The sequence below is a fragment of the Oryza brachyantha genome, chromosome 7 (genome assembly GCF_000231095.2).
Source record: "Oryza brachyantha chromosome 7, ObraRS2, whole genome shotgun sequence".
In the NCBI taxonomy this organism is placed as follows: domain Eukaryota; kingdom Viridiplantae; phylum Streptophyta; class Magnoliopsida; order Poales; family Poaceae; genus Oryza; species Oryza brachyantha.
Genome location: NC_023169.2, coordinates 1,442,200 through 1,459,768, shown reverse-complemented (window position 1 = coordinate 1,459,768; position 17,569 = coordinate 1,442,200). Strand labels below are relative to the sequence as shown.

Below are 17,569 nucleotides of genomic sequence, written 5' to 3'. Positions count from 1 at the left end.
AAACATCAAATAAATGGACCGGCCCACAAATCACCCTGCCAACGCGTTAGACAAGCCAAAACATGCGATTATTTAGTAAAACAACCTCTATATTTCTACCAAATTACGAAACAATCTTGCAACTGATTATTATTTCAATTTTAGTGCCTCAATTTCCCGCATTCCAATAAATAGCTAAAAAAATGACACATTTTTATTTTGCACCCAATAGATACAATCATACACTCTAGAGTACATCAAGTTTAGTTTAAAAAGGTTTCATAGAAAATCCAGAGCAATATTAATTATGTATTTATCGTTACAATATCTAGTAGACCGCGCCACCTTTCTAGTAGATACGTTAAGTAAGAGGGAATTTCGGAGTCTGTGGATCTTGATAACTCTCCAATAACAACACTTATAATTTCAGATTCTGTGATAAGGACTGGATACCGGATAATTGTGAAGGAATTGAGATTGGTGGTGACTTCTGGATCGATGATGGTGTCCATGAAAAAAATGAAAAGAGAAAGATTTTAAGATGCTCCAAGTCAATGGAATATAAAGAACGATAAATTAAAATAACTCTCTAGGACTGAGACAGACATGTACATACAAACCCTCGTTTCTTGGTTCGATCTATCGCCGCAGCAGGTGACTCAGTGGTGCGATCTGCCGCGCGGGCACACAGATGCTGATGGTCTTGAGCTCGCCACAGCAGCCAGAGCACGGCCGGCCAGGAGGTACCAGAGTTTAGCTCTAACCAACGATGTTATGGTTATCACGATAACCACATAATTGAACCAGTTGTTCCAAGTAAGCATATGACTCTTCATGGAAGTGCATGCCCGTCGCGGCACTGCACCTCTACTCCGGCGGTAACTATGGATGGCAACGGGTAAAAAGGGAGCATGTCTGACTCGATACCCACTCATCAACACCTGACCCGTACCCGAATTGGTTAACGGGCAAAGTGTTATATCCAAACCCATGCGCGACGAGCAAGTACCCGGTGGGTAAGAAATTACTCCGGATGTCGCTTGCTTGCCGCTCCACTGCAGCTAGCCACCGGCGGCCGGTCGACCTCGAATGTCGCCCGCGTCGGCTACTGCTCCGACGCCAACTCTCCGCCGGCCACCTAATCCCTGCCACCGCTGCTCGGATCCTGACTGCCCGTCGCTGCTCGGATCACGCCCGCCCGCTGCCCCTTGGATCCCGCCCGTCGCCGCTCGGATGCCGCTGGCCCGCAGCGCCCGCCGCTCGGATGCCGAACGCACACCGCCGACCAGAGCCAGTGCCGCCGGCCTGCCGCCGAAGGCCAACCTGAGGCTAAGAGATGGATGGATGCCGCCGCCGGTTGAGGAGTGAAGAGACCAGAGATGGTAAGTAAGTTAGGGTTTTTTTATATATACATCGTTTTTTATATGGTAAATTTCCTATATACACCTACAAACTCACTCAATCTCTTCTATATCTCTAAAATTTACCCGATCCTTTCTATACCCCTCAAATTTTAACTTAATCCGTTCCATACCTCTGTCATTAGATTTTCCTTTATTTCACCGTTAACTTTGTGACAAATGACTTCAATGGCCTCGATGATTTATGTTTGAATATATATAAGCTTGAAAAACGATTGAAATTTTTATTTGAGTGCATAGTATGTGCATTTTACGTAACTCATGAGACAAACATAACTAGTGCAAAAAAATTTGACATAAAATTTAAAATAAAAAATATAATAAATTAATTTTTGTTTGAAATTTAATATGATAATATTTTTTTATCGGGAACACTTAAAAAATATCGTGAACATGGGTAGTCCTATCTTTATATGAACACTCCTTATTTTTTGAATTTTAGAAACAAAATAAATACATATTTTTCATTTTATTATCTATAATTTTTTTTCATAAATAATGTATCGCATAGAAAATTCATAACTACTAATAGTCTCATGAGATAAACTTTTACATTTTTAATAATGTAATTCATACATTTATATGTGTATGTAAAGGGTAAAATTGTCAATTTTGTTGAAATTAGACGGTCAACTAACGGAAGGGGTATGCAAGGAATCAAAACTAATTTTAGAGGTATAGAAGGAAGCAAAATTCAGGGCCTAGAAGAGATTAGCCAAAATTTGAGGTGAATGCAAGGGATTATCCCTTTTTTACATGTGTCAATTGGGCCATAAGAGAGAAAGTCTATTAAACATCATCCACATAATTTTCGGGTCGGGTACGGGTTATCCACGGGAAAAATTTAAAACCTGGTTGCTACCCACTAGATTGTCGAGTTGCGGGCGGACATGTCCACAGGTAAAAAATAACGCTCATACCCATGTCCGTCTGGTCGGATACCCACAGGTATTCGTGGGCACAATTGCCCATCTCTAACGGTAACGGGTGACATATTGTATGATTGTATCACATACTAATAATAATTAATTTGATCTGTGCACGTTTTTTAATTGAGTTTGGCTATGCTGAATGATAGTACGGTTGTTTAACGATTTTTTCTTATCTCTTCATGGTTTATATAATCTTAGTAATTTCTTAAAACCTTTCGTACTATTTGACTGATTTTTTAAAAAGTGAAAGAAGAAGAAAAAAGAGAGGAGGAACACACAGAGTTTAGTACACCGTCATTGGTACTAGTGATGTGATTAACTACATTGAAGTTGAACATCTACTTTAAAATTGTGATACGATAAACTTCTATATATAAAACTTTTACGAACAAAAGCAGAACGTTTATTCATGATATGTACTTGCAAACGGCGAGTAAAATCTGCTCCACTGATATATTGATTAATTTTTTTACGATAAATTTGTGCTCCGCTAGTGTCTCACTTACTCCGATATAGCAAATTTTAAAGTATTTTATGGTAAGGCACTAAAGTTTTTATATTTAATTTCAGTACCCCTCTGTACATAGAAATAGCAAATATTACAATAAAGAGGATTGTGGTAACGTCTCCCCAATAACCATAGTAACATTTCCAATATTTACACAAGAAAGCACGGTAACAGTGCATCACTCTGTGCCACTCAGGAACAATAAAATTTCTCATGTTTTAAACTCTACTATATCTTATTAAAAATGTTTTATTGAACCAATATAAAAAAACTTAGGATACCACTTATATACTTTTTCCATCATTTAAAGGTAAATCAAAATTGATCAAAATGATTATTTTTAAGTTAACTTTAAAAACTTAAAATGAGTTGTTACTTATAAGCCCCACCTTGAACCCTTAAGGTGGAGGTTGTCTATCATCTATCCAATCCTTGTCCCATTCGAACCCTTAGTTCAATTCCCTATTGGTTGATCTTGTAGAAGAAAAGAAATCAATAGCCAAAACATAGAGAAGAGTCTATCATCGGTAGAGTCGTTGGGACTTGTGCTGGTGTTACACATAGGAGCATCAAGCACTTGTCCCCTTGCGTCGAGTGTAGAATTTCCGATTCATCCCTTCCAAAACCCTAGGCTAGATCTGGGGAAGGGGAAGGAGGCAAACGACTCCACACCACTATTGATAACCACTGCCGCTAGGTCCGCTGAAGTCATAGGCAGGAGGGGCGAGGATTAAGGTCACGTGCAATTGAAGCCAGAACTGCACAATAAGGACCGCAAGAAATTGAGGCATCCATATTTTGATCAAATGGACCATATACACAGATGCATTACATAAAATAATATGTCTGTGCTACAGTAAAATTTGGTGCTACAGTGCACCATCAATCTGAAACATTGCATTTTTATCCTATGCACCGGTTCATCGTTATGGAACACGATGATGTGGATAGCACGCTCATCTCGATGCCTTCATCAGAGGATCCTGGCCTAAACCATGACAACCCTTTTCTAGAGTTAATATGACATTATGAAATACCATATTAAAAATATGCTTCTACAAAGGTTAAAAATCGGCTATATCCACACAGCCCGCCTACACTGGCTGGCAGTCGTAAAAGGTGGCAGTGGCACTCGTAGAATCATTGCAAGTCATCCCGCCGTCGATCGCATCGCCCATTTTGATATTCTATTGGGTAGCCGTCCGACGCGATTGATCGAAATAAATGCACCTGAAGCTAGCTACTGTGGTGCGTGATTTGACGCTGAGCACGGCTGCTGCGTGCGCTTGCACTCGGTAGCCGTCCGACGTCATTGATCAAATTAAAAATGCTCGCTTGTTCCATGGAGTGTACGGAGTACATACTGAAGCCTACTTATGTATCTATTTTATTTTTTAAGTAATTATTACACTGAAATTATATAAAGTGGAATATCATTTTTCTGTGATTTGAAAAATAGTTAACAACTATAGTTTTTTATTGTCCTTAAAAAATATCTTGATGTACATATTTTTAGTGCAAAAATTTAGTACTTGAGGTAGTACTAAAACTTTGCACTAAAATTTTTAGAGCTCATTGTACATATGAAGGATGGTAAAATGCCCTAACAATTATATTGATGTTTAAAAATTAAAGGATTTTTTTGCATTATATTAGTATGTGTGAGCTATATTAATTATAAATAATAAAAAAATTGGAACGGTGGAAGTGTTGCACTGAGGGTGTTAAGAACATTTACAATACAGTGATCATGATAATATTAGAATTAAATGAACTATTATATATGACGAGAGATGGTGTAGCAAATGATTAAATGAAGAAAAAAAATAAATTAGGTCTTATATGAGACATAATTTGTATACTACTTTTAAGACTTTAGGGGAGAGAGGTAGCATTAAATTTAAACATGAATTTATAGCTTTTACGATGAAAGAATAGTGTCTAGTGCTAAGGGTGTGTGCTTTTGTTAATGAAAGATTTATATGATTTTTGTTAGATATTAATAGTGATGAAATTAACTACTATAAAATTAAAAATTTATCCTACAAATACAAGATTATGAACTTCTTTGGATTTTTCTTTAAAAATATATATTTAACAGTTTGAAAAACACGTACAGAAAAGTTAAGAAATAATTTGGGAAAAAAAACACATGCTAACTTCTCTATAATACGAAGGATACATGCTACAATGACTAGTAGTGTCTTGCATAGAAAATGTTCTGAAGGATGTATATACGTGATCGGCGTGGCGCGACGGGACACCTGCCGGGATGCAATCATGCCATCAACATCAGCATTCGTCTGCTTCAACGACTAGCTAGTAATTTGGCTTCGTCTTTCCTGCTCCTCTCGTTCGTTTTCATCTGCTTGCTTGTTTGTCTCATGGACTCGTGCCGGTTTAGTGGTAGAGTGAAATCCGAAGGCCAGCTAGGCATGTACTGTACCTCTTTTGGTCTACTGCTAGTCCTCCCTCTATTCCTAAATCTACTTATATTCCTAAAACTACTTAGGGCTAGGGATGGTCGGGGGTTGATCCGGGGATATTTTATAGTCAACTTTAGTTTAACTAAATGAACTAAATTTTATTTTGTGATGAAACTTGATTCATTTTGGTGAACTAGAGCTGGAACTAAACTACCTACGGGTCAACCCATGCCCATTCTTACTTAGGCTGTGTTTTTTAGTTGGGGGAGTGGGTTAGTTATTTGACGCGAAAAACATAGTAATAGATTAGTACCTGATTAATTAATTATTAATTATTAAAAATATTAAATAGATTAATCTGATTTTTTAAAACAACTTTTCTATAGAAAGTTTTCGCAAAAAAACACCGTTTAGCAGTTCAGGAAGCGTGCGCGTGAAAAAAGAGAGAAGTTAGATATCTTACCGCCCTTGTCGAACAAGGCCTTATTTGTCTCATGTACTCGTGCCGGTTTAGTAGTAGGATTTATTTTTTCATAAAATATAAGGATTTTTAATACTATTTATAATTACTTGTTATTTATTTTTTTTATTTTATACCCACCTAGCTACACGCTCAACTTTATGCATCTCTCGTATATTCAGGTACCAACTGTTTTTTGCTTGCTGCTGCTTTGTGCTCTCTATGTGGGTACAAACTGTGCTCTAGCTCTCCTTTGTTTCTTTGGCAGTTGCTGCAATACGATGGGCATTTTGGCACGTACTGCACGTGTTGGACCCAGTTCTGAGCTTCCAGGGCTGGCTTTGTTGGGCTTTGCCTGCTGCATTGTATGACCAGCTGTGTGGTGGTGAAACTAGTACCAGTACAGAAGCAAGCAGTTTCACTACCAGCGAGTAGCTTGTGTACTGTACAACGTAACAACCAGAAGAATCTCTGTCTCTCTGCTGCCTGTCTGCCTGGCTTTTAAACGTCAGGCTGAAACTCGGTTGTTGATTGGTCAAACAAATCAAGCTTTTACTCGTTGGTTTTTACAAGGAACCTGCATAAACAAGTTTTTACTTGTTGATTGAGGCAGCGTTTAGTTGAAAAAAATCTAAGAGAGACGTCACCTCAACGCGTATGTCAAACGTTTCTTCGCTGGTAAATATATTCTGCACATAGAACTAACAACTGGATGTCTAGCCATTAACTCACTTTCTCTACGGCCATTAACTCACTTTCTCTACGGAGAAGATTGACTTTGAAATATTAGGGACACTTTTCGATGGATATGGAGATTTCAGAATTTGAATAGAGATTCGATATGGAAACTTTAGATAGGATTTGGATAGAACAAATTCAAATAAATTACATTTGAATTTCTGGATATTGGTATAACTTAAATAGGAATATTTTTAAACATAACTACGTGGGAAGGATACATTGTATGGATAATAAATATAAAAAGAGAGAAAGACGGGAGGATTTTAAGATGCTCCAACCCGACAAAAACAAACAACAACAACTTAAAACATTTTTACAAAAAATTCAGCCCTAAAACTTCTAGTATGTTACGGTTCGTTTTAATGAAAAAAAACCAAAGAATGACTCCCTCGGAACGAGACACACACGTACATACAACCCTTATCGTTTCTTCGTTCGATCAGTCACCGCTGCGAGTGAGCTAGCAGTACGATCTGCCGTGCGGGCACACAGATGCTGATGGTCTTGAGCTCGCCACGGCGGCGAGAGCACGGCCAGGAGGTACCAGAGTTTAGCTCCAACCAACAATATTAGGAAAAATTCCTTCCGTTCACCTCAAAACTCACTTAATCTCTTCTATACACTTGAAAAATTCCGACTCCCCTGTGTACCCTCGAAATTTTCTTTGAAACCTTTTAGAGGTTAGTTTTCTTAAAAATATCAATTATACTCTTTGAGAATAGTGGACATGAAATGTCATCATAGTTGGCTGATTAGAGAGCTTGCTATATGCTGAATATCTGCATAATAATCAGTGAATGAAAAATTTAAAATAAATTTAGGACATCTGCTTTGTGATACTAAATAATAACCCATGGATAAAAAATTAAAATAATTTTTCGAAAAGAATTACTACACTGCAATTTGGAAATAAATAAATGGATATAGTTGGCTGAAAATACAGAGATTAGTACTATCATGTTGGTATTTTTTAATCACAATTTTATATCCATTCGGTAATGATTATCCAACATTATCAACTAGCCATATCCATTGATTTAATTTTTAAATTGGTTGCGGTAGAGCTGTCTTTTACCTTCCTGCGACGCAACAGGATCAACAGTTCAGAGGAGAGATCAAGAAATGCTGAACACAGAAAACAAAGCGGAGGGCTTGCTAGCTGAGCGTCGCAGTTCAAAGTGGCTCCATGCCATCCGTAGACAGACACACACTCCCTCCCTTCCTCTCCTTCCTGTGTATACGCAAATGAGCCTCCTACTCAGGTCCTCTTCGGTAACAGCCGAGGACAAAATAAGGATGTTTTTTGAAAGCAAAAAACATGCTAAAGCATGTAATAGCAAGATAAGGTGACTAAGTCAAGCCATATATTTATTCAAACCAAAATACATATGAAAAAACTTATAGATGGACCAATACACTAGAGTTTTTTAATTATTTTTTAAAACAATTAAAAAATATATTTTTGTTTTGAAAAATAGCAAAACTAATCCTCCAACGTCCAACTAGTAGACACGAAATATAAAAAGCCCACTGACTATCCACAATACTTGACGTGGCAAACAACATATGGGCATGAGGTGTTAGCCATTGGGGCGGGGCGAGGAAATATGCAGGCAACCCCTTGCCGCCAAGCTACTGAGCAGGCCACCTACATAATTGTCATGGCATCTAAAAAGTTAGCTGGGTGCTATATCATTTTGTGAGCAATTCCTCATAAGATACGGGACGTTTTATGAATAACAAGGGGACCGCTTGTGAAATTCGCTATAGGCGGAGAAGGAGGCATGGAGGTAATCATTTTGCAGACGGCTCCTTCGCCGTCCAGCTATAGGACGTTTTGGAGTTTCTCTTGTATAACAGCCTGGATCCAAGACGATAAGCAACCAATCTCTAGGCACACTAACAGCCTGGATCCAAGACGATGAGCAACCAGTCTCTAGGCACACGAACCCATCCATATAGAGTACTACTACGTGAGGCACTCATGTAATGGCTGCGTTCTGAGTTGGCACTGGCCATTAGTTAAATAGAGTAAAATCATTAGTATATAATTAATTGAGTATTAATTTTTGTAAATTTGAAAATAGATTAATCTGGTTTTTTAAACAACTTTTATATAATTTTTTGGAAAAAATACCACGTATAACAGTTCGGAAAATATGCTTATGGAAAACGATGGAAAATTTTTTGTTGATTGTCACTTGCGAATGCAGCCAATACCTCGATCCGTAGCTTTATTTTCGCCTATATTTATACTAAAATATACATTCTAAGACTTAAATTTATAGGTAATTTTAGATTTTATTTATCATAGTTTATTTTCTATCTTTATTTTTAGTAGTTTTTAAAATCGCTCAGAACACGTATTAAAAGTTTACCTATAATATAACTTTTAATCGTTGATAAGTTGTTTCAATGCAAAACACTAGGAGTGTTTTTGTATGCTCTTTATCATCGAGGAATTAGCACTAGATATTGCAACACTATCAGTTTATGTTTGAATTTAATGCTATCTCTCTCCCATTAAGTCTTGACAGTATTACACAGACTATGTCTCATGCAAGATCTAATTTCTTTCTTTCATCGTGTAATCACCTACATCATGTTTTATCATACGTGAAACTAGTCCATTTAATTCTATACGTTTCATCATAGTCATTACATTATAAATGAACTTATCACCCCTAAGTATAGTACTTACTCCATTCCATTCAAAAAGACTTTATATCTTTTTTTAAAATAAAAAAGACTTTATATCTAATGTAGCTCACACATACTACTACTATATAGTCTAAAAAAAATATCCTTTACACTTCAAACTTCAAATCAAATACCAGTATATATAAAAAATAAAATCTTCGAAAAAAAAGTACACTGCATGCAATGATTAAGAAAGCTTGTCAGGCAGCCCAAGCTGCACGCAACCGTGCTCAGCTTCAAAACAGTACTACTATACGTACAACGTACACCACTGCGCACTACTATACTCTACTACTAGCGAGCCAAGAGCCCATAGCCATAGGGCTTCAGGTGCATTTAATTTGATGGATCGCGTCGGCCGGCTACCCGGATGGAATATCAAAATGTCAGATTCAATCAACGACGGGACGACTCACGAGTCAAGATAATTCCACCGAGTGCCATCCATAGTTCCCAAAAATTTTCCATCCTAGAAACGTGACGTTCAATCTTTGTATCTCTAAATCTAAATCTAAATAGAGTATTAAATATAGATTAAATAAAAAACTAATTATAAAGTTATGTGATAAATCGTGAGAAGAATCTTTTAAACCTAATTAGTATTACATGATTAGCCATAAGTGCTACAGTAACCTACATACGCTAATGATGGATTAATTAGACTCAAAAGATTCGTATTGCGGTTTTCAGGTCAGTCGTGAAATTTTTTTTTATTCTGAAAACCTCTTTTAATCAAACCTCTGATGTATGACGTCTAAAAATTTCCATTTTACCTACTAAACATCTCTAAGTCACAAGCAAAATAAATAATATTTCATAATTTTTTGAATAAGAGAAATAGTTAAATATTAAAAGCAGAAAGTCGAGCACGTGCGATGTGTGCATTCTGCTGTTTTTCGCCCTTGCATGGGTTAAAATTACTCTGATCTAAACCAGTCAAACTTCTTGGTAACAAATAAACCTTGTCTTTGATCCATCTCATGCAAACTAATATAAAACAAAAAAAATACTAAAATAGTAGTAACATTTACCTAACAATCTTTAATGCATTTGATCTTGGTCTTTCCCAATTCCATTTTATTTAAATACATTAATATGAGGGAAAAAATGATCTTTTATGGCGTGGAGGGGTAGTAGGATGGAAATGTGGACTGGTTTTTAAAAGGGAAATTTGCAAGGATGTCATTATAATTTTGCGAAATCGTACATATGCCATCTGGTCCACATGTCATTGACTCATGTGAGTCTCATATGTCATTGAGATACCAGTGACATGTCTCTAACTTTGCAAAATCATAATGACACGGTTGCAAATTTTTCTTTTTAAAACTGTGTGAATAGAAAACATAGAAATTAAATCTTATGTTTTTTTCCAATAACTAAAGACACAAATATTAGCGACTCGAGTTATATGGTTAGCTCGAGGTAAATTACAGAAATGTTACTGTGAGTCAAAATTTGTGTAAGCAATTGAAGCTATATAGAGAAAGCGAGATACATTTGGTTTATGGTCAAGATGTCATAGTTACTATGATCATCTATATTTTTGGAAATATAGTGATTCAGATTTATGTTTAATTAGATGAATGAGATAATCCAACGTTTTGTTTGGTTGGAAAGATAAGAATAGATGAGATGAGTATTTTTAATTACTAGTAAATAACAATATTAATTAATCAACATAGATCTTATCCTAATTAGTAAATATTACTAATGAAATATATCCATCACCGCTAATTCACACTAATTTAAACTTGATAATTACTAATTAATAATAAAACAAGCTAATTATAACTAAACAATCACTGATGATCACTATTAGTGCATGTGGTCGAGCTTATCCAACTAATTTAGCTAGATACACCCATCGATGGTCTTCGTAAAATATTCTGGACTTGTACCGCTCTATCTAGCTGCACTACCGAATCAAATGCATAAAACAAAATAGGCGGTCATCTCATCCAACCATATCCAGCCAACCAGACTCATCTAAAGTTCTCAAAGAAGCCAAATTAAAACATTATATATATATATATAAAAGACTTTTTAGTATATAATCTTTTTAAATATATTTTTCTTTAGATGATATTTTTATGTAGATATTTCGAGTTTATATACTTTACTTGCTATACATTTATTTATATATACAATTTTTTATACGTAAACTTCGCTCGGTGTAAGGAAGGCGAGCATTCCCCGGTAGCAAGCAGACAAACATGCCGCTGCAGCTGCACGAGATCGAGCAGGAAAAGGCGTGCATCTCTATCGCTAGAATTTTGGTCTCGCAGCAAGTTCAATAGTATAACCACTCCAAAATATTATTATTTATAGTCAATTTAATTATCATTTTATACGATAGTCATATGCTACATAATTAATATCTGGTCTTACCTATCATACACATATGTGTTTTGGAGTCCATGCTACAGCTGGCTATAAATCTGTAGCCCGCTGCTCTTCTCTCTCCTGTCTTATCTTCTTAAAATATACTTATAGCTGTCATTTTATACGATAGTCATATGCTACATAATTAATATCTGGTCTTACCTATCATACACACATGTGTCTTGGAGTCCATGCTACAGCTGGCTATAACTCTGTAGCCCGCTGCTCTTCTCTCTCCTGTCTTATCTTCTTAAAATATACTTATAGCTGACTTATAGTCTGCTATTATACTTGCTCGAAGCCGACCGTTTGACCCTACAACAATTATGTCTAGGGCTGGGTTTGGCTCCCCTACTAAGAGCTAGACTAATAATATAGCCAACAAACTCCTATAAAACTTCTTATAGCCTTCTATTAGCTCACTCATACAGTAGTTAGCTCTTCATTATTAATGAAGTACTCACGTGTCATTCTTACATAGTTTCTTAGTTTTTAGGTCCGAGCTGGTTACAAGCTTACAGCCCGCTTACACTCTCTCATGCTCTTTACTCCACGTAAGCATTTAGCCAGCTTATAGCCTGCTATTATACTTGCTCTAAGTTAACTTATACCCCCTCGTTTTCTGTGCACACGTGAGCACAAAACATTTTTTTAATTTCCTGACAACTCTCTCTCCTCTCCCTCTCTCCCCTCCCCTCCCCCTCGCGAGCACGGCGACGGAGCACGGGAATGGCGGCAGGCGACGACGGCACGACTCCGACGGCGACGGAGCGACCCGGCGGCGGCGGATCTGCGTCGGGCAGGCAGCGGACGCCAGATCCGGGCGGCAGCGCCGTCACGGACGCCGAAGCTCGCCGGCGGCACGTCGGGCGGGTGGCGGCGGCGTCGCGGACGCCGGATCCGGCGGCGGCATCGTCGCGGACGTCGGAGCTCGCCGGCGACGCGTCGGGCGGGCGGCGGCGTCGTCTGGGACGCCGGAGCCGGGCGGCGGCGCGTCGCGGACATTGGAGCTCGCCGGCGGCGCGTCGTGGACGCCGGAGCTCGCCGACGGGCGCGTCGGCATCTCTCTTCCTTTTCACTAATTTCTCTCTCCTCTCTCTCTGACAAGGATACTGGCTCCTGGTGAGGGGACGCGTAGCCTAGCTGAGGCACGGTGTATGCCGACGTGGCGAACCAGCTCCTAGGTGACGAGCTAAAGCTCCACTCCACTTAAGAGCATTGTGCATGGCCTAATAAGCTGAACGAGAGAGCTGTAGTTACACCAAACACGACACAGCTACTAGGCACTGTCCTCTGCAGCGAAAGCCCGGCCCGGCCAGCCCCGGGAGAACAAAAGCCAAACACACATGCAGTACGTGCCAAAGCCAAACAGCCAATTGCATTGCAACGTATAGTACACATCACAGATGAGAGAGACAGGAAGTTGCTGTAAAAGGAGACACGGCACCAAGCACTCGGACAAGGAGACATGCTACACACCACGTTACACCAATAGTACTAACACACCACGTGACTTATTAAAAAATTACGATTATCATTTTTTATTAGATGATTAATCATGAATAATACTTAATATGTAATTATTTTTTTTCAATTTCTTAAAATAATTTCAAATAATACGAATGGTAAAACGCTAAACACGGGAACTAAAGAGTTGATTTATTGTGTGATGGAGGGAGTGCAAGTTAATTTGCTACTACACGTCCATGAGTATTTTAATACGAAACACCATTAAATTTAATCATATACTTGATCATTCGTGTTATTCATATAAAATTATATAAATATATGAAACTTTACGTTGCACTTAATATATTTGATAATAAATTTAATCAATAATAATTATTATTACATGTGTTTTCGAGTAATATAAAATGGTCAAACATCCATGACTACGTCTATTAAAATAGGAGTTAGCACTACGATAGTGACCAAAGTATCCTGGCCTTCCCAACGTCCCTCCTGCTGTTGCAATTTCTAGGTGTAAGCCCACATCAGGGGGAAAATATTTTTATTACTTGGTTGAATATTTATCTTTTTATTGTGTGTTATTTAAGTAGAAATTATTTTTAAAAAAATTATTAACTATTTAATTGATATTCCAGAAATGGAATGAGTGCATATCAAATTGAAAATATCTCATATAGGACAAGTGCACGAAGAAAAATTCCCTAGCCAGGAAATCTAGTGCAAGGCACAATAGAGGATATGTTTCTTTTTTTTTACCAAAAGAGGCATATAGGAAAATAAAGATCCACTACAAATCACCGATGGACGAGCGAGCTACAAATCTTTATGGGTGTTTGTTTCCCGACTTTTTTTTTTTAGTTGTGTTAGACACTAATTAGAAGCATTAAATATAGATTATTAATAAAAATCACCTTATACTCTGAACTATTTTGCGAGACGAATCTATTGAGCATAATTAGTCTATAATTAGTAAATATGATGCTACAATAAACATTTGTTAATCATAAATTAATTAGGCTTAAAAAATTATCCAATAAAATAGCATTTATTTATACCATTAGTGTTGTTATGAGTTTATATTTAATACTCTTAATTAATTAATTAATGTCAAACATCCTATGCGAGGTAGAAACAACTACTTTATAGTTTATACTCCTAGAGTAGCCATCTATTGTACTCCTACCTGCCTTTGCCGCTGCTGCACGATGTGCAGATGCATGACAGATCGATCAAGCAGCAAAACGCATGCATCTCTCTCTCTCCCTCTCTTGCTAGCTACTCCTAGGGTTTTGCTTCAGACGAAAAGCTAGGCATGGTATGGCAGAGGTCCAGAGATTCGTCTGTCTGGCCTGCCATCGTTGTACATGTACAATCTGCTGCTACTATCATGCAACCGGTGTATCACTGTGCTGTACTGTCACAACACACGGCTCGCCCATTGTCGTCTCTATTCAGCGCATGCAGCCAAAGCCCTATCCGAGTCCGAACCCAGATCGTCTGCAGTAGGGGCAGTTCTGCAGAGATATGCACCCTCCGAGTCCGACCAGCTCTAGAAGCACAAAACGAAGCGCAAAACATATACTGTATGCAGTACGTGCAGGCCAAAGCCAGATTAAAAGTTATCAGCGGAGGATTAATTAAGTATTAGCTACTATAAATTTAAAAAATAGATTAATATGATTTTTTAAATAATTTTATATAAAATATTTTTTAAAAAAAACATCATTTAGTAATTCGGAAAACATACACACAAAAAAAGAAAAATAATCCTCATTGGCGTTTGCGAACGCGGCCGATGCACAATAGCAGCATTCGGATTAATATTTGATCGGTCCGAATCGGATGCAGCTGCGACGAACAACGGAAACATCTTAAATTTTAAAGACATATATAACAACATACCCTTGCATTACCACCGAAAAATTAAGGATTAATATTCCAAGCTGCAAATAAGGTAAAGAAGTGGAAAATTGAAAGTTAAAATCTTGCACAGTCGTTCACAATACCCGAAGATTAGACCGACACAGTTTGAACACAACAGACAACATAGTAAAAGTATAACACAAATTCAAAAATATAGAAAGGATAGTTTGGACGCAGCAAACAACATTTTAAAAGTAAAACTCAGTTGATTCTGTGAAACGGGTGGAGAGAAGTAATATTTGTCTCAACTTCTTCCCATCGTGATTGAACCTGTCATAGTGAAGATATCCTCAGAAGATTTTCATGCTTTAAGATGGAGGATAAGAAGTTCAGTGTTACAACGCTAAAGTAAAGAAAGAACCCCGCAAATAGTGTATGTACAACAATCGTGGAGGATAAAAAGTGGCTCCCTGCCATCTACAGACAGACACACATGTTAGAGATAATGTAATCTCTCGTATTCTCTGTATGCGCAAGATGAGGAGACCGGTAGTTTGTTAACCTGATAAGGTTGATTAGCGCATGTATAGGAGATCCGGTTGCTCCCGTCTGGTGCATATATATATATATCTGTATATGATCGCACGATTAAGTGCTTAATGAACACGAACCGTCGCACCGACGACGTTGCTTCTAGATTGAGCTTTCCTTTATGGTATCAGAGCTCTCCTGGCATGGCTAGCTCGTCCTCCACTGCATCCACAAATCCGGTCTTCGGCTTCACCATCACCGAAAAGCTGACCAAGCAGAATTTTGCGATATGGTCGGCTCAAATGCTTGCGGCCATCCGCGGCGCAAGCCTTGAGGGGCATATTGACGGCACGACCGCAGCCCCTGACGCCAAGATCGACAAGACGCAGGGAGAGAAAGTTGTGAAGGTTGCGAATCCTGAGTACCAGAAGTGGTTCGCTGCAGATCAACAGCTACTCGGCTACATCTTCTCATCTCTTTCACGGGAGATCCTTGGTCAGATCACCGACTGTAGATCGGCGCTCCAGGCATGGCGTGCTATCGAGAGTATTTTCACCTCCCAAACACGCGCGCGCTCCCTCAACACCAGGCTTGCACTCCAAACAACGGTGAAAGGTACCATGTCTGTTTCAGAGTATTTTGGGAAGATGAAAGCTCTAGCTGATGAAGTAGCTGCAAATGGCAAACCTCTAGATGAGGAAGATTTTATTGCTTATATCCTAAATGGTCTAGATGGAGAATTTGATTCGGTAGTTTCTGCTATTGGTATATAAACTGAACCAATCTCTGTAATGGAAGTATATTCCTAAGTTCTCAATTTTGAGAATAGACTAAAGCTCCGACAAGAAGCCACGGCATCTGCACATGCAGCAAGTCGCGGGCGTGGGGGCTTCAACCCACGCGCCGGTGGCTTCTCCGGCGGCGGCAACCATGGGCGTGGTCGTGGTGCTTCTACTGGTGGCAGTAGAAGCACCAATTTTCCTGGCGGTAGTGGTGGAGGCGGCGGCAACAACCGTGGCCGTGGCTACACTCCTACACGCAACAGAGGAAATCAGCAACGTGTTGACACAAGGCCATTCTGTCAAGTGTGCTATAAGCGCGGGTATGTCGCTGCTGAATGTTGGCATCGTTTTGATGAGAATTATGTATCTGATGAAAGACATGTAGCAGCTGCAGCTCAAGCCGCCTATGCTGTCGACACAAATTGGTACATTGATTCCGGGGCGACTGACCACATCACGAGTGAGTTGGACAAACTCACCGTTAGAGAGAAGTACAAAGGGGACCGAGCAGATTCACACTACTAATGGTGCAGGTATCTGCAAATTAAACATATTGGTCATGCTTTAGTTCATACCTCTGATAATCACACATTACATCTAAAGAATGTTTTTCATGTTCCTTATGCCACAAAAAATCTTATTTCTACATCTCGCCTTGCTGAAGATAATTATGTCTTTTTTAAGATTCACTCTAAATATTTTTTGGTTAAGGGACTGGACCATGAGGAACATAATTCTTAAAGGGCAGTATCAAAAGGGGCTCTATCCTCTTCCTTCCGAAGGTGCTAAGTATGTCTGTAGTGTTGTGTCGTCTTTTGCAAAATGGCGTCTTTTGCAAAATGGCACAATCGTCTTGGTCATCCAGCTACTCCCATTGTCTCAAGAGCAGTTAGCCAGAATAAATTGTCATGTCAAAAGTCTCATAGTAAGTCTGTGTGTGATGCTTGCCAAAAGGCTAAAAGTCATCAGTTACCTTATTCTAGATCTACTAGTGTGTCTACTCGTCCTTTGGAACTTGTCTATTCAGATGTTTGGGGTCCTGTTCCTAGTTCTGTTGGAGGAAATAAATTCTATTGTTAGTTTTATTGAACATAAATCCGAATTGTTTTAAAAATTTCATGAGTTCCAAGCTCTTGTTGAGCGTCTCCTTGGACACAAAATTATCACAATGCAGACAGATTGGGGTGGAGAGTATGAAAAACTTCACTCATTCTTTGATAAAATTGGTATATCACATCATGTTTCTTGTCTTTATGCTCATCAAAAGAATGGCTCCGCTGAACGCAAATATAGGCATATTGTTGAGGTTGGATTGGCCCTCCTAGCTCATGCATCTATGCCTTTAAAATTCTGGAAAGAAGTATTTTACAC

General features: G+C 38.5%; 1 long non-coding RNA gene and 1 other non-coding gene across 2 annotated transcripts; both read left to right on the top strand.

The window, feature by feature from the left end:
* Positions 1–15,562: 15,562 nt before the first annotated feature.
* Positions 15,563–17,363, top strand: LOC107304633. The gene is made up of 3 exons (XR_001550707.1): positions 15,563–16,518; positions 16,587–16,731; positions 16,910–17,363. It is a non-coding gene; the product is annotated as an uncharacterized LOC107304633 (long non-coding RNA).
* On the top strand, positions 16,103–16,241 carry LOC121055072. Its single transcript, XR_005812291.1, has one exon. It is a non-coding gene; the product is annotated as a small nucleolar RNA Z247 (small nucleolar RNA).
* Positions 17,364–17,569: the final 206 nt, after the last annotated feature.